This window comes from Peromyscus maniculatus, chromosome 6 (genome assembly GCF_049852395.1).
Source record: "Peromyscus maniculatus bairdii isolate BWxNUB_F1_BW_parent chromosome 6, HU_Pman_BW_mat_3.1, whole genome shotgun sequence".
NCBI lineage: Eukaryota > Metazoa > Chordata > Mammalia > Rodentia > Cricetidae > Peromyscus > Peromyscus maniculatus.
Window position 1 is genome coordinate 57,116,566 of NC_134857.1, and position 26,642 is coordinate 57,143,207.

The following is a 26,642-nucleotide window of genomic DNA, read 5'->3' on the forward strand; positions in this document are numbered from 1 at the left end:
CACACTATATAAATGACAGGACATTTCTTTTTTGAAATTGGGTTAAAATAAATTGCAACCCTTCATTTGCCAATTTATTAAAAAAATAATGATTTACAGTTGTCAACGTTCAACATAATTTTTCAATAAAGTGTATTTCAAGGAGGCAAAAATGCTAACAGGACACATTTAAGATAACATAAGCTCTGGCATGCTGTGGTCATTATGGCTTCTAGAAGCAACATGTGATGTGAAAGAGTAAGAGCACTGTAGCTATGCACTGCATTCCGGGGGGCATTTTTTGAAGAGTTTTGCTACAGTAGATTCCCCTCCTTTACTAAATGGGAGATGTTATGGATTCAAATTCATCTCTTTGTCTTTTCAGTTCAATCAATGTCGTCAATATTTTATTGTTTATGTTAGACTTTTAAAGAGAAGAATTTTTTCAGTCATTTTAACCTAAGATGATAGAATAAAATATTATACTCCCACACTGACATCATAAACTTAAGGAAATAGTATTTAATATGTAACTGAATAAGTACATTAAGTTATAGTCTTATTCTTTTTCAATAACATGTGTGTGTATGTGCATGTTGACATATGCACATGTGCATGCCAACAGTGTCCACAAAAGCCAAGGCTTTCAGATCCATTGGAACTGGGTGATTGTGAGTTACCTTGTGTGGGTACTACGGAACAAAACCAGGGCATCAGGAAGAGTAGAGTGAACAATTATCTATACCATCCAATTTCAAGTGAGATTCTGTTCACCTGACATGTACAATTGAACATATGGAAATGTGATTAAATATCATTTTAGAAGAAAACCAGTGTATTTAGTGTTGTGCCTGATAACTGAGCACTCATTTACAATGTCACCAAATATTTAAATCAACAAGAAATGTATGAACAGTAGTCTGGGCCTCTTTAGAATTTAACCATTCAAAGATTGTCTGAAAAACTTCTGTCCTTTAGACTCATCCTGAATCTTAATTAAATTTATGTACGCTTCAAAATACATTTTCATCACAGAGTATTGAAATACCATTTTATTTAGAGTTAACATTAACATATTTCCAGCTCCCAGAAGTTGAGGTTTTTATGTTTGTTTGTTTGTTGTAGCATTATGCCTAAGGAAGTTAGTTTCTAAAATGCCTTTATTTGAGCAGAGAAGGAGTAAATAAAAAATAAAACAAAGGAGGGCTACTGAAGCTGAGAAGGCAATTAGAGATACATCACCCTTTACAATAGCCAAAAATGACATAAAATACCTTGGGGTAACACTAACCAAGCAAGTGAAGGACCTATATGACAAGAACTTTAAGTCCCTGAAAAAAGAAATTGAAGAAGATCTCAGAAAATGGAAAGATCTCCCATGCTCATGGATAGGCAGGGTTAACATAGTAAAAATGGCAATCTTACCAAAAGCAATTTACAGATTCAATGCAATCCCCATCAAAATACCAACACAATTCTTCACAGATCTGGAAAGAACAATACTCAACTTCATATGGAAAAACAAAAAACCCAGGATAGCTAAAAGAAACCTGTACAATAAAACAACTTCTGGAGGCATCACAATCCCCGACTTCAAGCTCTACTATAGAGCTACAGTAATAAAAACAGCCTGGTATTGGAATAAAAACCGACATGTGGACCAATGGAATCGAATTGAAGACCCTGACATTAACCCACACACCTATGGACATATAATTTTTGACAAAGAAGCCAAAAGTATACAATGGAAAAAAGAAAGCATCTTCAACAAATGGTGCTGGCATAACTGGATATCAGCGTGTAGAAGGATGCAAATAGATCCATATCTGTCACCGTGCACAAAACTTAAGTCCAAGTGGATCAAAGACCTCAACATAAATCCAGCTACTCTGAACCTGCTAGAAGAGAAAGTAGGAAATAGTCTTGAACGCCTTGGCATAGGAGATCACTTCCTAAATATAACACCAGTAGCACAGACACTGAGACAAACAATCAATCAATGGGACCTCTTGAAACTGAGAAGCTTTTGTAGAGCAAAGGATACGGTCAACAAGGCAGCCTACAGAATGGGAAAAGATCTTCACCAACCCCACATCTGACAGAGGACTGATATCCAGAATATATAAGGAACTCAAGAAATTAGACATCAAAAGGACCAATAGTCCAATTGAGAAATGGGCTTTAGAACTAAACAGAGAATTCTCAACAGAGGAATCCCAAATGGCTGAAAGACATTTAAGGAATTGCTCAACTTCCCTAATCATCAGGGAAATGCAAATCAAGACAACTCTGAGATACCACCTTACGCCTGTCAGAGTGGCTAAGATCAAAAACACTGAAGACACTTTATGCTGGAGAGGATGTGGAACTAGGGGAACTCTCCTCCACTGCTGGTGGGAATGCAAGCTTGTACAACCACTCTGGAAATCAATATGGCGCTTTCTTAGAAAATTGGGAATCAATCTCCCCCAAGATCCAGCTATACCACTCCTGGGCATATACCCAAGAAATGCTCAATCATACCACAAGAGCACTTGCTCAGCTATGTTCATATCAGCATTGTTTGTAATAGCCAATACCTGGAAACAACCTAGATGCCCTTCAACTGAAGAATGGATAAATAAATTGTGGCACATATACACAATGGAATACTACTCAGCAGAGAAAAACAATGACATCATGAGGTTTGCAGGCAAATGGATGGATCTAGAAAAAATCATCCTGAGTGAGGTAACCCAGACTCAGAAAGACAAATATGGTATGTACTCACTCATAGGAAGATGCTAGATGTGGAACAAGGATGACTAGACTGCTACTCACATCACCAGTGAGGCTACCTGGAAAACGGGACCCCAAAAGAAGACACGGAGAAATGGACGAGATCTACATGAATAGCCTGGTCATGAGTGGGAACAATGAAGGGCGACAGTCGAGGGAAAGAGTGGGAGATCCTAACTGGATCAAGAAAAGAGAGGGAGAACAAGGAATAGAAGACCATGGTAAATGAAGACCACATGAGAAGGTGAGAAGGGGAGGAAGCAGAGAGCTAGGGAGGCCCACGGAGATCCACAAAGATACCCCCTCAAAAGACTGCTGGCAATGGTCACGAGACGGCAGGAACTGATCTACTCTGGTGATGGGATGGCCAGACACCCAGATAGTGGTGCCATAAACCCCATCCAAGGACTGAGGAATCTGAAGGCAGACATCCACGGCTGGGCCCCTGGTGGAGCACTGGGAGTCTAATTAGTGAGTAAGAAGAGGGTTTATATGAGCGAGAATTGTTGAAACCAAGGTTGGATAAAGCACCGGGACAAATAACCAAATGAATGGAAGCACAGGATCTATGAACCAAAGGCTGAGGGGCCCCCAACTGGATCAGGCCCCCTGAACGGATGAGACAGTCATTTGGCTTGATCTGTTTAGGAGGCAGCTGTGCATTGGTGCCAGGTCCTGGGCTCGTTGCATAAGTTGGCTGTTTGAATCCTGGGACTTATGCAGGGACACTTGGCTCGGTCTGGGAGGGGGGAATGGACCTGCCTGGACTGAGTCAACCAGGTCAACCCCGGTCCTCGGGGGAGACCTTGATCTGGAGGAGGTGGGAATGCGGGGTGGGCTAGGGGGAGGGGTGGGCGAGAGGGGGAGAACAGGGGATTCTGTGGCTATTATGTTGAACTGAATGGTGTTGTAAAATAATAATAATAATAATAAAAAAAACTGAAAAAAATAAATAAATAAAAAATAAAACAAAGTACTTGTCCTGTTAGGAGTGTACATGTGGCCACTTTGAAATGTGGAATAGATTCCACTCTCAGAAGCTGGCTTTATTGCAGTGTTTTGTAATAGATGCTGTGATTATGAACTATTTTTTTTTCCAGAATTGTAGTTGTTTACCTTGTTTCTTACAATGTCATATTGGTAGAAACAATTAAAAATATTAAGTTCACAACTGAAAAATCTTGTAATTAGTTAGATTATTCAAATATAAAGTCAAACCTCGTCAAAACAAATCAAACATACAACACATTTTGTATTTTAAGACTGAAAATTGACAACTATGAAAATCTTAGATGAGAAATTAACAAAGATCTGTTAGCTAATTCAGGTTAATTTTTAAATCAGCATTTCTATTGTTTAAGAATTGCATACATTGACGTAATGTGTTTGGATGAAATCCAAACTCCATTCCCTTCCTCTGACTCCTTTATTTTCCCCATCGTTTTACAGAGCAGAGCCACACCCACCTTTCAGTAGCCTGCTACAGGTAGGGACTTGAATGCAGGATGCACAATAGCTGGTATGACACAGAGACTAAGATGTTTCTGGCCATTGCTTTAAGATATTGTCGTTACTTTACAAATCCACTTCTTAAGTTATATTAGATCTTTACTATTTGTATCATTTTGACTACTGAGGTAAATAAGGGGACTGCCATGTGCCATAAATTTGAATAGAGCAAAATACATGCACAAAGCCGGGCGGTGGTGGCGCACGCCTTTAATCCCAGCACTCGGGAGGCAGAGCCAGGCGGATCTCTGTGAGTTCGAGGCCAGCCTGGGCTACCAAGTGAGCTCCAGGAAAGGCGCAAAGCTACGCAGAGAAACCCTGTCTCGAAAAACCAAAAAAAAAAAAAAAATACATGCACAAAATTGTGAATAAGTGAGTAAGTCTGAGTCATGTTTGGGAACTGGATGAGAGTCAGAATCCTAGTTATAATGTAGTACCACAATTAGAACAACACTGCCCTTGGAAGAAACTGCATGCAGGGCACATGTGATCTACATATTATTTTCTACAAATTTATGTGAATCAGCAATTATCACAAAATATTAAATCATAAAGTATTGAAAAACAGTAGAAAATAGTCATTATTTAAAGAAGGCAGCAGTTATACTCTTCACTACTTGTTTGATTTTAAATTATTCCTATTTGTTTTGTAAAGTGAGTTTACCAGGTACATGTTTGGTATTTGTGTTTAAATTATCAAAGTAGATTTAATTTGTGTAATCATGTGTATTGATTGATTGATCGAAGTTGTGCTTATAATATACATTAAAATATCTGTATCCTGTTAAATATTTTATATAGTCTTACTTTTGTCTCATCTATTACTTATTATTAAATATTGAAATGTCTCTGCAGCAATCATAGTATTTACTAAAAATGAAATGTATAAATGATTTTACCAAAATTTCTTTTAGTGATATGTGACTTGTGGACCTAGAGGTACACAATATTTCATGAACACATTTATTTTCTAAATTAGTTCCATCTCCATTTATTCCATCGGGAGACAGTGGCTCTGGTTGGATATAAGGTATAGCATTTGTTTATTGGCATCAGCTACTTTGTAATAATGTGCAGCATAACTTAAATGTTACACTTTTACACAATTCCAAACCATTTGTTTTTGTGTTAAGAGACTCTTGCCTGAAAGTCATGTTTTTAAGGGTTGTCTAAACTGTATGCATTCACACTAGCACTACAAGTACCATTTCCTGACACTGGGTCAGTCCATCATACAAAGTGGGATTTCCTTACTCAGAATGTACAGGTTAGCTGGAGCACGAAAACCCAGATACAAACTATGCCAAAACAAAGAGGGAATTAAACCTCTTATGAAAAAGTCAATTGAACAGAAACCCTTTTGCCATTTACTGTGCTGGGAATAAAACTGCCATAAAGGCAAATGTTCTGTGCACTTAAGTGTACATCACAAACAGTAAGAACTTGGAGATCTGGTTGTTACATTTATCCATGCACTATTTGAATGAAATTTCACATTGTTTCCTTTTTCCTCACATAATCTGAACAGGCATTTCCATACCATTTTATGTGTTTTTAACATGACTTTTAAATCAGAGAATTACAGAAGCTACAGTTGAAAATGGCTGAGAGCGATATTTTTTCAACACATCAGTGAATATCATGAGCTACTTTGCACATATATTTAGGATGCCTTTCTTTTGCAAAGTGCATCTTCAAAAGCCTTCTATTTTATTTTATGTTTAAACATTCTGTTATACCACTTTAAGAAAAAAAAAGTAAACTTGGAGGACTAACACAGATTTTTATTTGTTTACTTGTTTGGTGAGTATTAATCATCTGAAATTCAGGTTGATGGTGAGATTAGTAACATGGGCAATGATAAAGTTGGCAAACTCACGCAAGTGGACAATCAGAAGAGGCTATTTCTCAGAATTTACTCAGCACTCATCAAAAATGCTTTAATTTCATTACTTTTGCTGAATTTATGTGAAAATTTTCTGAATTTGCTAGTATAAAACAGTTGCCTCACTTCATGTTGACATTAGCTTGATACAATGTTTCCCCTAATTTTAAAGACATATGTAATATATTTGCTAAAATGTACATGATTATATATTTACCTATCATTTATAAATAGCTATTAGATTCATGATATATAGATGTGCAATATAAAATGAAAATGAGCTAAGCATTAAAATAATATTTAGGCTAAATAAATCACTCGATGAGGGTTTTTATGAGGGATACTCAACAAGTGTTACATATATAACAATGCCTGGAAGAACAGATCATTGGGAGAACATTTGCTTAACATGCGGGAGACCCAGAGTACAAAACCCAGATCAGAAAGAGAGAGAAAGAAAGAAGGAAATTATATAGGAATTATACACACACACACACACACACACACACACACACACACACACACACATACATATAATTATATATATGAAGGGAAGAAGGAAGGAAGGAAGGAAGGAAGGAAGGAAGGAAGGAAGGAAGGAAGGAAGGAAGGAAGGAAGGAAGAGAAGAAAAGAAGCAAGTAAGCTTTCAAACAGGGAGAACTTGAGAGGGCAGCAGAGGAAGACCAGGAGGACACCAGCAATAGTCAATCATTTAAAGAAACTTGTTCAGTGGTTCTAATTCATCACAGTGAATCAATGTACTGAAAGGAAGTCAACAAGCTCAGGGAAATATAAATGACCTGACAGCATTCAAGTGGAAAGTGAATGTTGACCTCAGTTAGAAAATAAGGGATGCTCTGTTTACCTTTACTGCGCAAATGGGCAATAGTAGTTTGCACCACACATTTCCGCTCTGGTAATGACTTCCACGTGAATATTTGCAATCACTTAAACACACTCTGACATTAATAGTATTTGTAGAGAATATTTCATAAATTTAGCAGTTCTTGACTATTGGCACAAAACGGTGGTAGAAAATTACTGAACATATCACTAGAACTTCACTATCCACACACATTTGTTTGCATGCAAGTTGACAGTTTTGTGTGAGGTCACACATGGTTTAAAGTCTAGACTTGTTTGTGGTCAAATTGTCAAAAAAACTAAATTATCCAGGTTATAACAAAGTGATTGTAATAAATGTTCTGATTTTTAATGAGAATATTTACAAAAATATTAAATAAATTTGAGATTATACTTTTTATTTAATGCCATTTGAAAACAATATTTTTATAATTTTTACCATGTACAGAATAATTGTGTTTAAATTATATCATACATAGAATATTTGTTGGATAGTTAAAAATATTATTTTGCCATCTCAGTTTTCTTCTTAATTCCCATACCAATATTAAAGGTTAAGAAGTAGGTTTGTCATATTTAATTTTTTCAAAATTCCTCATTTGTGGTATGTGGTAGTTAAATTTAACTTTTAAATATTTATAAAATTTTGTTATGTTATATTTTTAAACTATAAGTTCTTCCCAGTTTTAAGTATTGCATCTTGCTATTTCATGTTTTATTTTCTATGACTGTAAGAACTTCTCATAACAGTTGTGAGCATAATATTGAAGGAGGCAGCAACTCAAAGCCATTTTAGTAATTCAAATATTACTTCTGTCTTCAGGCTCTTTAGACACAGTTTGGTCATCCTTGATCAACAGTAACTGTAGCATTATGTTCATTTTCTTACTATCTTGTTTTCAGTTGCCAAATATGACAGTGCTATATCTTCAGAATGTTAAAAAGTGAAGAATGTTTTTTTTTAAACAAATCAAAACCAAACCATTACGTTCAATATGGTTAACTTTCAGCCTTAACTTGTGTCTTTGAAACTCAGGATAATGAAAATAATAATTGATTATATTTTACATACAAAACTGGAATAAAATAGCTTTAAAAATGAGTATGAGAATTGTTCTCTCTTAATTTGAGTTATATTCCTTTTTAAATTGTTTTTCAAACTTTCCCCCAGCTATTTCAGAGAACATTTGCAAATTTATTCATGATAAAAATTAAAACCAAATGTAAAAGGGAATCGCTTTGCATGGTTTCCTCTAGACAGCTATGTGGAAGGAAAACATTTACACACAATTGCATTGATAAAGAAAACTAGATACTTCCAAGTACAATGTAAATATATTATGGTTAGTTAGCAGTGCTGCTCCTTTGACACTGGTTAAGAAAAATAGAAAAACACATCTTTAGGTTGGTTATGGTAGCAATCTTAACACTCAAGTGATAGAGGCAGGAGAATCATTTCAAGGTTGTCAGACCCTTGTGTAGCCAGTTTAAGACTAGTCTTAGTTACAGAAAAGCCTTTCCAGAAAACAAAACAAGCAAACAAACAAGAAAAATGTAAAAGTTCAATAAATGAAGAGTGTCTTTAGCTTTATTAGTATCAGTGTAAATAAATTTAACTGAATAATATTCAATAAGTTTTAGAAGAAGAATCAGACTGTTATATGTAGTGATCTATCAGTCACACGGAGCAGAGATTCAATGTTTGTGTAGCATATATTAAAGCAGATCATCCACATTTAATGTATTCTCTACATAATAATCACCCTAAGGGATGCTTCTAATCAAAATATGCATATCTAATGTTTTGCATAATGGGTTTCTAAAGTTATCCCATGAAATTCGGACATTAATTGTCAATACATTCTTTTTTCAGTATATTTTTCTTTTGGCCTAACCTAAATTGCACACTTATGAATCTCCATAAAAGATTTCCTTTCTAGATTCTGGTGTTGAACCATGAATAGATAGATGTGAAACAGTAGGGGGTTCATACATTTTAAATAACTATTACGAATATTTAGCTAAAATCATATTATAGTCAAACTAACAATTGCTATTTTGCATTGGGATGTCAGTGAGGACATTGAAAAAGAGCTTGAAGTGGGAGGTGTACAATTGAGAATTATAGATACATTGATAGAGTTACAAATCTAAGGGTCTCTGCCACTAAAATGTAGTTAGAAATTAAGAGGAAACTCAGAAAATCACAGAGCTCAGGACAAAAATATGATGCACTTTATACTTCCAACCATGGGCAGAGCCCAGCACAGGCAGGACACAACAGCATACTTACAGCTGGTACAGGATACACATTAAGACGGTGCTGAGATGTAGAACATAAACAGCAAATTTGTAAATGGACAGACTCATGAACTGTATTAAATCTTTTTGAAGTTGGTTAGGCTAGGTGTTGGGAAATGAACACTGATTTGGAAAGCTTTAGGTCATGTTGAACTTTGGAAAGAGTGAGGAGATAGAAAATTAGCCCAGAGGAAATGAGATAGCAAATGCATTAGAATGTGGCTTGAATAAAGGCAGGAATGTGTCAATGCGTCCTGCCAAGTGTGGCACATGATTGGAACAGGAAAGTAGCTAAAGGTACGGTGAAGGGACACAAACTGGAGATCATTCAAGAGAGGGACTGTGCTGGCCAGCAAAGTGGAGACCCAAGGCACAGGGGCAAAGAACATTCACTACCCATAGTCCACCTGAAAAATAGAATAGGTCCCCCCAGGGCCATATAATTACATACACTTTACGTAATTATTTTTTTATTGAAGTAAATTAATATTTGGTTGAAAATAGCAGTGTACAAAGTTCTTGCAGTTTTGAGTAGCAGAAGAAATTCTGGGAGACAATAAACCAGGCCGTGAAAGAGAAGGGTGGAGATCAAGTAATATTTCACATGGTGTAGGGGGAATCAAGTACCATTTCCCACAATGAGGGGGGTGGGGAGGAGAGAATCAAGCAGGATTTCCTACAGTTGTCACAGCCCTGTAATACCACTGCTTATAAACTCACAGTGAGAATATTCTGTCTATTTCTTCTCTGAAAAGGAATAGTTGCTTTTATTAAGGCACTAAATGGATAAAAAGCAAAGTTTAGCTAAGGTTCTAATTTTAACAAGAAAGAGATAGTAAGGGTCCAAAGTAATGTTCCCTGGTTCTGTTGGGGAAGAAGGATCATGCTCTCCTATTTATGTATATTCCTGCTTCAGAACGACTTTTGAAATAGTTTTTAGCACACACAGGAAGCCTCTGTTATCCATTTTTTCTTTCTTTCAACAGTTTCAGGTGTGCCTAATCCACCACAGTTTGAAAGTATTAAATGGAAAATCCCAGAAAAAAGTCCTACATAAGTTTAAATTGCTTATCAAGTTGAAGAGGATGAGTAAATCTCCCACCATGGTTCATCTTGCTCTTTCCTGGGCAGGAAATGAATCATCCTTTCTGTTTCATGTATCCTCCATGAAATCGATGTTCATCTGCTAATAATTGAGTGATCACCTGGGTGGTCACCCCAACTGTAGAGGTGTTTGCCCTGCGTGGGTTCATGTAACTCTTATTTCACTTAGTACTGCCCACAAATCATAGATACTAGCCCTGTAGAGATGGAAAGGACAGCCAAAAGGGGATTCCTTTCAATGGAAAAAAAGCTTCTTTTCCTGATACGGAAAATATATATATACCGAAGCCATAATGTCTATGCCACTTACCACACTTGTTGTCACTACACAGGCAATGTTCTGACTCCCATATTATAAGGAATATCAGCTTAGTAGACAAAGGTATTGTTAAGGAGAAAGACATATCACACTCACATGACTTTCACAGAACATATTCATAAGTGTTTTGTTTTCTCATCAGTTAATCTGAATGTGATATTCTACTCAATTTATAAGTTAAATTTTCACAGATATGTACTATACAAAAATGAGAAATGTGGTACTAATGATGGTTTTAGACAGCTATTGGGGTTCTTAGAATACATAGATCCTCTAGTCTTTTGGTAAAACTAGAGGATCACTGTAAACAAAAGTGGGTTTCAACATCTCTACATTGTGTTACACGTTATGTCATCATTTCCTAATGCTGCCATTCATTTTATATCTGTTCTTATTAAAAGTAATTGATAACGGAATCTGTTTAGATGACAAAACATGCTGCATCGTTTTAGTTCATTGGAAAGCTTGTAGTAGCACACAGATGGAATATTTGATGAGGTATCCATTTCTGGTCTCAGCTAGGATGAAAAAAAAAGATTCTTGATACATAACTCTCCACAGGGGAGCATGAGTACAAAATTTGTAAACACACATAGTACAATCTTATTTTATATAGATCTTATTTTATATAGTTATATAGATAGCCTGTGTGTAACTCAATATAATTGAGAAAAACTTGTTTGAAAACATGAATAACTGGAAATACTTGAGCATGCCCTAAGAAAAGTATTTCATTACTTAGGCAAACCAAGTTTTGGAAGTTTGAAGTAGCTAAAATATTTCCTAAGATTTCTGTTAAACATTATCTCTTTATGTATGCTTTAATTCATTAATTTCAAATCATGTTGAAATATAGATTGATTTAGTTACCACAGGCATTTTCAGAATGACTAGTATATAAATCATTTGTTAGGAAGAAATATTCAAAGATTAAAATGTTTTCTGAAAATAATAGAAAACATCATGTGCTTTTGATGAATTTAATTGAATGTTGCATCAGTAATTGACATGAATATTACATTATTAGTTTTATAGTTGCTCAAAATGCTATATGCTTGTTGTGACATTTCCCAGGAACATGAGAACAAAAGTTTGCTAATTCTAGATAAAGTACCAATGACAGACCAATTAACGGGATCTATCAAAGTGAAACTTTATAGCCAATGAGTTTATAGGGTGCCTCAGAGAGTGGATATAGGAGAAATTAGAGGAGCTTTGGCTGATTTAAGGCAACTGCTTCACTGAAAAGCCCCCTCCAGCGTGGGGGACAGTGGTTGTCATGACTTCCAGGCAGCTCAGAAGATGGGCGTCTTTTCCCCTTAGCAGCTCTTACTACATATATTTTCTTGGGTAGGTAAGGGCATTGTGAATCCAGAAGATTCAGGGACTTCCTGAGGTTCATGATATGTTTACTTGGGTCTTAATGAGCCTCTCTTCAGGTTAGAATGTTTCCACCTGGAGGAAGTCACTATACAACAATACTTACTAAAAATATTTTATCAAAATAATGTTCATCATCAAAGTCTTAATAATCATATTCTTTTGTTAACATGAAGACTTCATGTAAACTCCTTTAATATGCTTACAGATGTCAAATAAGTACATACACTTATTATAGGTCTGCACGTTTGAGAATATATGTTTTCTCACTGATGATCATTCACTGATGATCATTTTCTGATCCTTAAGGTTTTATTCAAAGACGGAGTCATGATGCAGTCCTTACTTTAACCTTCTTTGTGGTGATGAGTTCAGTGAATCACCTAATTGCCCATTACATATCCTAACATATGAGACCTTGCTAGATGAACATCTCTTAGGAACATTGAAATGACTTGATGTCAAAGGACACCTGTCTGTTAATCGAGGTATTTTTCTTAGTATTCAGCTTCTATATTGGAGTCAATCTTCATTCATAGACAAGGCTTTTTTATTAACAATTTATACTTTTTGACTGTGTTGTGTTTCAAATTTAAGGGGGACTATCTATAGCAATAATTAAATTTATAAAATAGCATGGAGCGGATGGAGAATTAATTTTGCCTTTATTTATGTATGTGAATTTTCTATAGCTTTAATGGTTATTTAATGTTTGCTTTAATAAGGGGGCAGTATTCTTTAATCAGAACGCATGTCTTGGGACTGGAGAAATGGCTCAGAAGTTCAGTTTCTCTAAATGGCAGGTCACAACTGTGTGTAACTCCAGTTCCAGAGGATTCTATGCCCAGTATGGCCTCTTTAGGCTCTGCATGCATGTTGTGCATGGTTATATATTCAGACAAAACACTCATACACATAAAATTAATAATAGATAAATCTTTGAAATGTAATGGATGTCTCTTACTTTCTAATATGACTATAGACACCTACAAGGATGTTATTACCCTATCATTTAAGAAATAAATATAAATTTGTGTATACATATTTATATATAGTGTAAAATGATGGAGAATCTAGAATGGCAAATGGTGGGCTTTAACACATGCTAACATTTTGAAGCAGAGAGATTTTGATCTACTTATCTTCAGGTCACCTGGTTATTCACCCTACATTTCAACAGCCATAGAACTCAAATTTCAGTTATTTCAAGAATTATCAGAAACCAGTATTATTATTTTTTTTTAATTTATTGTACATACCAACCTCAGATTCGCCTCCCTGCTCTCATCCTGTTCGCTCCCTCCACTTCCTTTCAACTCCCCCCACCCATCCACTCCTCAAAAAGGGCAAGGCATCCGATGGGAGTCAACAAAGCATGCCACACTAAGTTGAGATGGGACCAAACTCCTCCCCTCTGCATCAAGGCTGAGCAAGGCATTCCACCATAGAGATTAGGTTCCAAAAAGCCAGCTCATGAGCCAGGGACAGATTTTGGTAGCACTGCTAGGGTCCACAAACAGACCAAGCTATACAAAAGTCACCCACATGCAGAGGACTTAGGTTGGTCCAATGCAGGCTCCCTAATTGTTGATCCATGAGCTCTCAGGAGCTTGCGTGAGCTGTCTCTGTGAGGTTCTTTGTTATGATCTTGAGCCCCTTGCTCATATAATCCCCCCTCCCTCTCTTCAACTTGACTCCCAGCCCAGTCCAGTGCTTGGATGTGGATCTCTAAATCTGTTTCCGTCAGTTACTGGATGGAGGTTCTATGATGACAATTAGGGTAATCACCAACCTGATGACAGGGGAAGGCCTGTTCACCCTCTCCACTATTGCTAGGAGTCTGAGCTTGGGTCATCTTTGTGGATTCTTAGGAGTTTCCCTGGCACAAGGAGAAACAAGTATTTCATTTATGCTTCTCCATATATAAACATTTCAAAAAGAACTGTGTATGTAAAAGAAACCAAGTGTGTAAACCAACAGAACAAATATTATAGATTTGCTTCTCTTGTTAAAATATACCTAGGCTTTCATTAATAGTACTTTGTGTGGAATATTAAGGAATGTGTAAACGTGAATGCTGTGTGTTTATAGGATCAGAATAATAAGTATGGTATTTAGTTGTGATGACAGTCTACAAAGCAAAGCAGTCGCACTTGGGGATTTAATTAAATTTATGTCAAATTTTCTTTCAAGTCCCAGAGAAAAATATTCCTGAGTAATATAACACATGTTTTGGCCTTTAGAAATTTTGACAAGTGGAAACATTTACATGACACATTAGTACATTCTCCACCACTCCAAAGGGGCTGGTTACAACATAGCAACAGCTTTTGTTCATTGATTCCACAGTAGACACTCAAACTGACTCGTCTATAAATGTTTGACTGCTGAGTCTACATCTACTGACAACAACAGGCATGAGAATCAGCATAAAGAGCATCTATAAATATATAAAAAGATTATGTCACTCTTTTAAATGTAATTCTAGTCATCTTACCGTAGAATGCAAAAAAAAATTCAGTGCAAGCCTCAGCCATATATCTAGCCATTATCTTACAAGCAATAGAGCTGTGTTTGACTGCAGATCACTTTAAATATAAATTTGATTTCAATATATTTGCAAGGCCTCTGTTTGCACCCTCTACCCACTTTGCTTTACCCTCTAGGCACTTCCATCTTCCCATGTAGGGAGTGGACCATTGTTTCCTGAGGTTTGAAAGCAGTATCTGAGAAAATTGATGGTGTTAGTTGATGCTTCAAAAATGTGTCAAAATACTTGACATAATATAAAGACAATGATTTCTTTCAGTACCTGGTTTCAGTTGTTTCAACCTCAGTCTCATCTGGCTCCATTGCTTAGAGCCTGAGGGAAATCAGAATGTTTTGGTGGCGGAAACATTTGGTGCAGGGGCCTGCCCTCAATGCCCAGAAAGTAACTAAAAGAAAGAAAGGGGTCAGGGATAATATTATATACCTTTCAATCAAGGTTACCCACTATCTTCTATCCTCTAAGCCTCACCTTCTAGTTTCCTCCACAACTAGAAATGTCATCAAACTCTGAATCCATCAATGGAATAAGCCATTGATTAAATAAGAGCCTTCCAGATACAATTACCTTCCAGTGATTAGATCCAACAAATGAAGAACAATCCTTTACCACATAGCCAATGTCATTTCTGATCAAAGTATAAATTACATACTAAGGACATGGTTTAATTTGACTAAAGGTTTAGAAGTCTAAATCTATTATTGGCTCTGTTGATCTGAACATGTGGAGGCTTAACACATCATGGTTAGAGCATGTGGCAGTGGTGACTCCTCACCTCAAGGTGGTTAGGTAAGGACAAGAGAATGATGAAAGTCCTAGAGATTCCAAAGCACATGCTTAGATTATTTTCCTATTGCTGTGATAAAATATCATGGCTAAAGAAAATTCCTTACATTGTTTTTAAGAGTTTACTCTGGCTAACAGATATAGGATACAGTTCTTCATGAGCTAGTCAAGGTCATAGGAACTGGTTGAAACTGGTCATATTTCATCCACAGTAAAGAAACAGGAGTAAATACATGCTGGTGCTCATCTTTCACCATTTATACCATACTGTCTAGAATCCCAGCTAAGGGTAGTGGCCATTCAGAGTGGACAGGTGTTCCTATCTCAACTAACATAATAAGGAATGCCACCACCTGCCATGAGCAGAGGCACATAGCCCATGTGATGCTAGATTTTCCTGCAGATGACAATTAACATTATTATAATAAATCCCAATGATGTAAAACCTTTCCACTCATACTTTAAAAGCTCTATGACCTCCTAATAGGGTAGCAAGCTGGAACTAAGTTTGTATCACATGCCCAGAGCACATTTCAGATCCTAAAGGTAGGAAATGTGATAGAAATTTGCCATTGCATTGTTTTTTTGCAAAAGGACAATGCATAGACCCTGTTTGAATGTCATCCCTACAGTGTTTTATGAAGGATCAGGATGAAAGAACTGTTAAGTGTGTAGAAAGTAAAATGTGTTCCAAGCTTATTTTCAATCAGACTGATGTGAATGATCAATTAGAGAGAGTGTCTAACTACTCCAAAACTTTCTTTTCACCATGCTACTTATCAATTATGTTCTGTTTCACCTGCTCTTGCTCCAGAACACTGGTGTGATTTCTCCCCTCTATCTACTCTCTTGCTGCTGGAAGAACTGAACTCATGGTTGTTGTTGATGGTACCTCAGCTTGGCAGAGCCCACTCTGTTTACCTGTCATTTTCTGAATGGCCTTACATGTATCTCATCTTCTAGCACTTAGGGTTCAATTCCCCTCTCCTGTGTAGAATCTACATTTCTGCTCACTAAGACACTAGAAGGATTGATTTTGAGGACCTGGCACAGGATTGTATATGATGGACTCTAACTTCAGGATCTAGACTCACACTTAAAAGATTTTTGTACAAGTGTGTCTGATGAGGCCACAGTCAAAGAGACAGGGCTTTCCTCTTTCCATTCTGTTCAGCTGGGCTTTCAAGGCTTTGTATCCTTTTCTGTTGTTCAATCTCAGTCATGACTGCCTATTTAACCATTAGGTTTCCATAGGTGTGAGGATCAATGGCTGAGGTTGTGCCTTTCTTAAGTATCTGTGAGCTCCCATCCCCAGGCTTCAATTTCATTTACAGGAGGAGCTTCATTTTGACTATTTCTTATTTTTTTAAGTAAAAGACATACTGATTATTTTTTACCATAATTTTCCCTAATGAAGTCTTTCATTCATATAATATCCACACCATCAAAGGAAACCATTCAGGGGCCTTATATCTTGAAACTAAATTGCCTGCTTTAGCAGGAATGTATTTGTGTGAGCATATTTTGGCCATGTGCTTTCTGGCCAGGCATACCAATTACATACCAGTTTGTCCTACAGATGCATCCTGTCTATCATACTCAACTCTGGCACCAATGCTATCTATAAGGACTTTGCATATGTAATTTAAAATAACATGTGAAAAAGCTACATGAGACCTGTGCAGTGGTGGTGGACATTCTTAAACCTAGCACTCCCGAGACAGAAGCAGACGTGTTTCTGGTAGTTATGGAACAGCCTGGTCTACCAAAAGAGGTCTAGGACATGCAGAGTTACACAGAGAAACCCTCTTAAAAAAACAACAAATATATACATGAAATTATTTAACAATACTATTAAAACTATTAATTCCCTTATAATAATTTACTTTAACTGAACTTTTATATAACAGCTTTATTAAAACAATATGTACCAACTTCCTATTGCTATGATAGATGTGCAATAATGAATTAATAACAGTCTGAATGATTTAAGTAATTCAGAAATATATATTTAGACACAATAAAATATATATGCATATTAACATTTATTTAATTTAGAATCAATAGCAATACTGGCAGTCTTTGTTTTCCCAACTACAACCCAAATCCAGTGACTCCTTTGAATGAAAGGTATTCACACAAGATAGTGTGCCTTCATCACCATTGGCTGAGAATCCACTAACATTTTTACATAAATTGACATGTACAATTATTTTGTTTGAATTTGCAAATAATAATTAGTTTAGCATTTTTGTTGGGTAAACATGTACATGTATGATAAGTGACAATTTTTTGTGTTTTAATAATTTGAGTTCCCATTAAATATGAAATGTTCCCTTTCTCCTTAAATAAGCAAATAAAATGACTTTCTTTATCTTGTAAACTGAACAACACTAGTGGGATTTTTTAATTATTGAGAAGAATTATATAGCTTTCAAAATAAAAATTTACATCTTAAGAAAAAATGAGTGGGACAATTTTCATATTTGTTCTTGGCTTGAATTTTCAAAATACAGTATTTCCCTTTCCTAATTATCAAGTCCTAATGCATTTGAGGATGTGGACTTGTGGACAATTTTAGTAAATGAAACTTGTGACTCAGCTGTTGACAGACACAGAATCATCAACATTCATTACTGCACCCCCAGTTCCTGAGCTAATCCAGTGATAACTAAGAGCTGAGGCTGTGGTAAGGACAAAAGCACAGCATCCAGTAGGTCTTATGTGCTTGGGCATCTCTATTTCAACAATTATACTTTAAATCTGTACACAAATGCAGATTGTCCCATACAGGGATATCTTAATGTACTTTAAGGACAGCCAAAGAAGCATATTATCTGATGTTTTTCTCACAACTGTAGCTGGCTTGCCATTGCTACTAATAACAAAGGTGAAGACTTGGAAGATTCATGGGGCACAGAGTGACATTTTATAGGCCTCCAGGTTGATTTTCATTTAGTGGTTAATCTGTCTTCCTTTGCATCTAGAAAAATATCAGTTACAAACTCTTGGGAGAAATCATGGTATTTCCTAAAGAGAGACTACTGTAGTAAACCACAAACTCCCAATTCTCTGTATGCTCAGTAAAATTTGATTTTCTCTGTGTGTGTGTGTCTGTGTGGAAATCTAATGATATATCCAAAATTGAGATATCTGGTTTTCAATAAAATATTTGCAAGTTTGTTATTTCTATGCTCTGTATTTTATCAAATTTCTAATGGACTTAAAATGATCACATTGTAATAAATTCTATCTTCAAAGATGGCAGGGCAGTAGTTTTGAAAGCATAGGTTCATGTAATAAAGTGAAGAAATTGCTAACAAAGCATTAGTCATTTTACTGACATTTACAGATGAAAGATATAATGGTTTGGATAGGAATTTTTCCTTTTTGTAAAAAAAATTAAATTAGCTTTTATGACAGAAGGAAATGGAAATTGTATTTGAGAAGAACACTTGGGGCCAGTCTCTTCAATGGTGTCTTTTAAATTTGTTTAAACTGATAGCACATAAATGAGGAGAATAATTCCCAGAGGGCTAATGAAGAAAAATAATGAATGAAGAGGATGAACAAAAAGGAGACCTTGGAATGTGACATCAGTTAGGAAAAGATCTAGTAAACCAATACCACAAATGTCTAAGAAAGGTGTTTGACAAAGTCTGGCTTCAGCTATAATACCACCTAATCATTTGAGTTAATTATATCTCACTCTTCAACTAGGTGAGAGCAATTATAAACATTAACAGTGGCGAGTTATCGAATGTGGAGAAGATAATATAAAATCCAAGAAGGATTAAGTTCACCCACAAAAGTTATATTCTGAAAGTATTAAAAACAGAAACACATCTTTCTTCAGTCAATACATTTTTTGTGTTAACAATCATGTCACCTGTTTTAGGTTGTCCATGTACCACCTCTCTTAACTATCCTGCAAAACAATATTTTTAATTTTTTTCAATAAATCATGTCGTCTATTATTATAAATTTAGTTAAGGAATTAAAAATTGATTTCTAATTAGGTAGAGGAAGGAAGTATTCTTCCCTTATCTTTATCATTGACAGTGTTATGTCTTCAGCAATCTAAAGGAACATTATATATAGAAAAGTAGTTTACTTACCTTGTAGTTGGAAGTTTTCCTGTGTTCCACCTGGTCTGCAACTGCTCAGATACAAATAAACACACACGGCTTGTATTATTTTTAAACCATAGCCATGGCAGGCTTCTTGCTAGCTTAAATTAACCTGTTTCTATAAATCTATACTTTGCCACATGGCTCATGGCTTACTGATATCTTTACATCTTGCTTCTCCTGGTTGTGGCTAGCAGCATCTGCTTTGCCTCTCCTTTCTTTTCCTGTCTATCTGTTTGGATTTCCTACCCACCTCTAAGCTGTCTTGCCATAAGCCAAACGGCTTTATTTATCAACAAATCAGAGCAACATATATTCACAGCAAACAGAAAGACATTCGCCCATCATCACCTTGTAAGTGGTAGTGTGATCTCACTGAATATTAAAGTCATTGGCCTTCTGATCAACAACTAGTACATAAGAAATCATGTGACATGTAAAACATAACCCTAGTAGAATTTTGTGAGATTAAGGACTGATATCTTTTGATATTTAATGTTCCCTGAATCTATATATTTCCCCATGCAGTGCTATTGGGAATTGGTGGAACATTTAAAAAGTGGGACCCAATGGGCGGAAGTTAGGTTACTGGGAGGCATGTCCTTGATAATGGGACCCCAGTCCCTCCTCTTCCTCTCTCTTTACTTCTCAGCTGTAATGAAATGAGAAACTTGGTGTGCCATGTGCTCCCTCCATGATGTACCACCTTGCCACATGTCCAAAAGCAACAAGCCAACTGACCATGGACTGAAACCTACAAAACTGTGAGCCAAAATAAAGCTTTATTCTTTTAAATTGACTTTCTCAGGTGCTGCAGTAGCATAATACCAAAAAACATGCTTTCTTTCTCTCCTTCATTCTCCCTCTGTATGTATATACATATCTATCTATCTATCTATCTATCTATCATCTATCTGTCTATCATCTATGTGTGTCTGTGCATGTCTATATGAATATATATTCTCTCTAAATATATGTACACAAATTGTGTGTGTGTCTGAGAGAGAAAGAGAGAGAGAGAGACAGAAAGAGAGAGAGAGGAGAGAGAGAGAGAGAGAGAGAGAGAGAGAGAGACAGAGACAGAGACAGAGACAGAGACAGAGAGAGAGATCATCTCAGTGGCTGTTCAAAGCATTTTAAAGTAATTTTTAATCATCAACAGTAATATCATATTTGTACTGCTTGTTGTAGTCTTTCCTAAAGTATAAATACAACCATAGCAGGCAACTCTAAACCCTGCAAAATGAACTCAAAATAAATTCTTCTTAGTGTTTTTTTTTTTGTTTTTTTTTTTTTTTTTTTTTTTTTTTTGTAGCTGAAGTGGTTCTGGCCTTAAAATGTTGCATTCAGCTTCTGTTACTACTACTTGTAAGCAGATTCATAGCCATACAGCTCAGTATCAGTAAAAGGGACATGTCCTTTTCGAAATTAATCCTTTTTGAACAGTAGGAGGGACAAATAATTCCCAGTTTTGAAGTGAAACAATGAAAAGCAGTATGGCACGGAGAATAAGATAGTGCTCCTGAAGTAGGAACTCTCAAGTTCTCACTTCCCTGCTAATGTTAGCTTTACCTTGAGCATGTGATCAGTTCAATTCTAGATTCTTTTATGACACCTACTTCACCTAATAGTTGAATTTATTATATATTTAATTAACATATCACAAAGCACACCCCTGTGATATAGTGATCACCAGGCAAATGTGAGCTATTAATATAATCATTTTGTCTAAGCTTCATTTGATTTAGAAAAATGCAAGCAAAATCATAAAAGATTTACCCAAAATATTGTGCATATTCTTTAATAATGTCATGATATGTTTTCTAGCAGAAGCTACATGTTCAATAAGGGATATGACAAAAATACACATCACACAAATTAGCATTGTGTATATATCTTCAGAGTTTTTCCATAGGAAGACATATAGTTATACTCCAAACAATCTATGTTTGCTTCTCAGTTGTTCAAATGATATAAGATATTGGGCATTGTGATGATCCTGTCATGATAGAGTATGGATTAAAAGGAATTGTGTGGTATCAAACCTGCCAAATATGTTCTTGTTTTCTTAGGTCACATGTGACATCATCATATTGTGGTAGAGACTACATTGAATTCTAGGTCAGGCCAGACAGTAAACCATATTTGTTAGGTCAGTGTGATTTTGTCCAAGTGATCATCCAAGTTTTAATTTTCTGATCTATGTCTATAACACTGGATTAATTTGCTGTCAATAAGCCCTACACTTGAAGCACAGGACAGTAGAGTAGTCTTCACGTCCAGATCCTTTATAAAATACCTCAGAGGTACTGGTAGAAAACTTATCTATTATTATTCTGATGGTTATATTTCTACGTCTTTAGGAATTATTTCAGGAAACATATCTAATATTAGCTTGTCAGAAGCTAAAAATTGGCCTTACCTATCAATCTTGGACAGAATTAATATATTTAGGCACCATGCTTATGGAATTTTACAATTAGAGAAAATGTATATAAATAAAATTGTTGATGATTTAGAACATGGAAAATTTTCAAGGATAATTGTTAATTAGTGCTGTTACAATGAGCATACCATTGTGTTTACTTGCTCTACCTTAAAAGTTCTTATAAAGTACTTTTTTACAATTTTTAGGAATTACTCTGTTAACGGGGACCACACAAAATATACAGTGTTTAGATAGAGTTATTAAATTATCAGATAAGAGAAACTGTTTGCTTGCCATTTATAGTTTAAATGCATTGGTTATTTTCTTTCTATTGCTCTATTAATTGGAAAGTAACTGGGACAATTTTATTTTGCATTGATCACACTATTAGAAACATGAGATGAAAGCCAATAAAAGAATTACAGTAAAATAAGCTTAAAGTTAACATTAATATGGAATACAAAACTTCAAAACAATCTCAGTATGTTAAAAGCTAATGATGACTTAGGTGCTCCATTATCTGTCTTCAATTTAAAACAACTGCTAAAAGAATCTTTTCTTTTTTATCTAGTTATTTGAGCTTCTCTTTAATTATGGTCCTTGCCATGCAAATGGTACATAATGATTTTATTCATCCTTAATGGTTCCAACTACAGCTATACACCCATCATTTTGAATCCAGCCTCTGCCTTTAACTAGATAGGTTGTCAATGATCATATATGCAGAAGTATTATATGTGTGTGCTTAACCAGATGGTAGATGGATGTTCAGGGAATATTTCCATTTTTTTTTTTTCTGTAAAATGAAGTAGAAATTTACCTATGATGCAAAAACACCGATTGATTGTATCATCTTAAAACCAGCATTAATAAATGCTTACTTTTATTATAAGACACACAAATGGATGTATGCACCCATTAAAAATCACTAGGATGGGCTGGAGAGATGGCTCAGAGGTTAAGAGCACTGACTGCTCTTCCAGAGGTCCTAAGTTCAATTCCCAGCAACCACATGGTGGCTCATAGCCATCTGTAATGAGATCTGGTGCCCTCTTCTGGCCTGCAGTCATACATGCTATATACATAATAAATAAATAAATCTTAAAAAAAAATCACTAGGAAAAATTCTTAAAGAATGTACTTCTATACATGAATAATTTTAGTTAAAAGGAAAATAAGATATAAAATAGTGTCTTATAATGTTTGCAGTTTGTAACAACTTTTTTCAAATAAAATTCTTAGGAATTTACACTTAGCAGATTGTCCTTCAGCTGTTAAATTATTATGCTAACAGCTCTAGATATGATAACTTCTTTGAAAAAATATTTACTGTATATATTAGCAATAGTTTCTATGTGTTAATGGCAGTTAATAATAAATACAATATTATTTGATCATTTTTGGGTTTATGTACAATACCACAAGCTTATTTATGTTTTAATTTTTCAAATTTAAGAACCTGTTGAGACTATTTGAATTGATATACTCAATGTATATTTGAACCCACAAATACTTAATAATCATTTGCATAGGAAGACTCAACTGATGCTATTATTACATTTTTTGACAAAGAATATCTTTGGTGGTATTCATATAGTGATTGAATTAATTGAGAAGAATTTCAAAATGAAAGCCCACTTACAATGATTCCTCTCTATTTTATTTGTTTTCTGAAGTCAAGGCAAATAAACATATAGTGAATTATATAAAAGAGAATTCATCTTGGATTTCTTAATTGACTAACATAATGGTAGTAGTGATTTTTAAACATGAATAAGAAAATAAGCATTCAGTGTGTTTGTAACTAACAGTGGAAAGAAGTAATAATTAAATCAAAATAGACTTGAGTGAAAAAGTTGGTAGGAAATGCAAGAATGATCGTTGATCACATTCTAAAATATGAATAAATTTTATTAACTATAAAACAGCACTTAGAGAAAATATATCACTTTAAAATATAAATTATTAAATTGAATTTTAACTTTAATTGAGACTGCTCACAATACCTAACACAGTCTAAATGGTATGTAAACAGCTGTAAAGCACTGCTGTTTAGGGAAAAAACAAAACAAAACCCACCTGCTCAGTAAGGAGGCATCCCCACATCCTCATGACCCATGACTCAAATTGTGACTGGTTATTAATTATATCTATTAAAACATAAATTGATAATAAAAGTTTAAGTAAACATCATAATAAATGAAGACCCCATGGGAATAGGAAGAAGCAGAGTGCTAGAGAGGTCCCCAGGAATCCACAAAGATGCCTCCACAATAGACTACTGGCAATGGGCAAGAGGGTGCCTGAGTTGACCTGCTCGGGTAATCAGATGGCCGAACATCCTAACTGTCGTGATAGAACTCTAATCCAGTGACTAGTGGAAGCAGATGCAGAGATCCACGGCCAAACCCCACGTGAAGCTCCAGGAGTCCAACTGGCGAGAGAGAGAGAGAGAGAGAGAGAGAGAGAGAGAGAGAGAGAGGAGGGAGGGAGGGAGGGAGGGAGGGAGGGAGGGAGGGAGGGAGGGAGGGAGGGGGAGGGGGAGGGAGGGGAGAGGGGAGAGGGGAGAGGGGAGAGGGGAGAGGGGAGAGGGGAGAGGGGAGAGGGGAGAGGGGAGAGGGGAGAGGGGAGAGGGGAGAGGGGAGAGGGGAGAGGGGGGGATTACATGAGCAAGAGATATTGAGATCATGATTGGAAAAAGCACAGGGACAAATAGCCAAACTAGCGGAAACACATGAACTATGAACCGATAGCCGAGGAGGCCACATGGAACTGGTCTAGATCCTCTGGATAAGTGAGGCAATTAGTGAGCTTGAACTGTTTAGGAGGCCCCCAGGCAGTGGGATTGGGACCTGTCCTTCATGCATGAGCTGGCTTTTTGGATCCTAGGGCCTATGCTGAGACACTTTGCTTAGCCTTGGTGCAGGGAGGAGGGGACTGGACCTGCCTCAACTGAATCTGCCAAGCTGGGCTGAATCCCCAGGGAAGACCTTGCCTTGGGGGAGGTGGGAATGGGGGGTGAATTGGGGGGGAAGGCTGGGGGGCAGGATGAGGGAGGACAGGGGAATCCGTGGCTGATATGTAAAATTGAATTAATTATAAAATAAAAATATTTATTAAAAAAGTTTAAGTAAACATCAAAGACAGTATCATATACAACCATTCCTTGTTCATTTGAATATTCATTATGTTTGTATTAAGACACCATATATATTAGTAAACAAAAGCCAATGAAATTTCTAGTTAAATGCTATTTAAAATCTCAAAGGTTAAATTTCCTTGGCAAGGTTTTATAATATGTGATATAACACAGGATTTTTATATCCACTGTGACACAGGGAAAGATGCCTTCCTGTATCTGCTAGGTCCTAGCCTCTGATTTTAGCTTCAAGTAAACCTTGCTCATTTGAATTCAGAGACACAAACTTCTTCCATCTTTGGTTTCTGTTATATTTTATGTCACATATGTCCTATTCACTCAGCAGTAAAAGGATAGTGAGGAAAAAAAAAAAAAAAAAAAAAAAAAAAAAACCCTAGGTAGATCTTAAGAGGCCAAGCAGAAAATGGTACATATTATTATTCCATTCAATCACTTCGCTGTGCCTTACTGCAGTGGTGGCTGGAAAATTCGGCCTCATTGTATTCAAAGGAAGAAAACAAATGCTGTGATGAATGTCAGTCTCTCCAAGAGTCACCATATATCTTTGGTTATTTCTTGGAGAAATGCTCCATGAGCTTTTAGTTATATTTTATGGAAATTGGTGATTAAATGAAGGAAAAAGAAAAGAAAATAGACTTGGCAGGAGAACTGGTACACAGGAAATAGATAATTAGTGGATTTTACATTCATTTTATTCATTTAAGATTTTACTGTTTATGTGTGAGTGAATGCGTGAGTATATTTGCATAGTGTGCGTGTCCATATCAGACGATCACTTCATGATCAAACTTAGAATGTCCAGAATGCTAAACAAAAGCTTGTCACTGACTGAATCATCTTGCTGGCCTGAATATTGGGTTTTAAAGTGAGGTGTCATTTTTTTCTGGACTTCAGTGTCTTCTTTTTAAATTATACGGATTATAATGTATTAAAACATTAGTGAAGCAGGGTGGTGGTGGCACAAGCCTTTAATCCCAGCACTTGGGAGGCAGAGCCAGACGGATCTCTGTGAGTTCGAGGCCAGCCTGGGCTACCAAGTGAGTTCCAGGAAAGGCGCAAAGCCACACAGAGAAACCCTGTCTCGAAAAACCAAAAAAAAAAAAAAAAAAAAAAAAAAAAAAAAATTGGTGATTTGAAAGAGAGAGTACGGAGAGATATGTAGGAGGTTTGAAGTAGTAAACAGGAAGGGGGAAGTGATGCAATTGTATTATAATTAAAGAAAATAAGACAAATTTTAAAATTTTTTAAATGTATGCATTGTATTATAGTGTATACTGAACATCTTTCTATGTGGTAGAATCACTATGGTATTCAGTTTTACAATAACTTGGCTTAAAGAAAAAAGTGAATTGATTTGGAAGATTGTTATATGCATCTATCCATCTATCCATCTATCCATCTATCTATCTATCTATCTATCTATCTATCTATCTATCTATCTATCTATCTATCATCTATCTATCTTTGTAT

At 35.8% G+C, this 26,642-nt stretch overlaps 1 protein-coding gene across 4 annotated transcripts in view; it reads left to right on the forward strand.

Annotated features, from left to right (window-relative positions):
- The window catches only part of Fstl5 (follistatin like 5), a 596,430-nt gene that overhangs the window by 230,783 nt on the left and 339,005 nt on the right, over positions 1 to 26,642 (forward strand). The gene's annotated exons all lie outside the window — the stretch shown is intronic.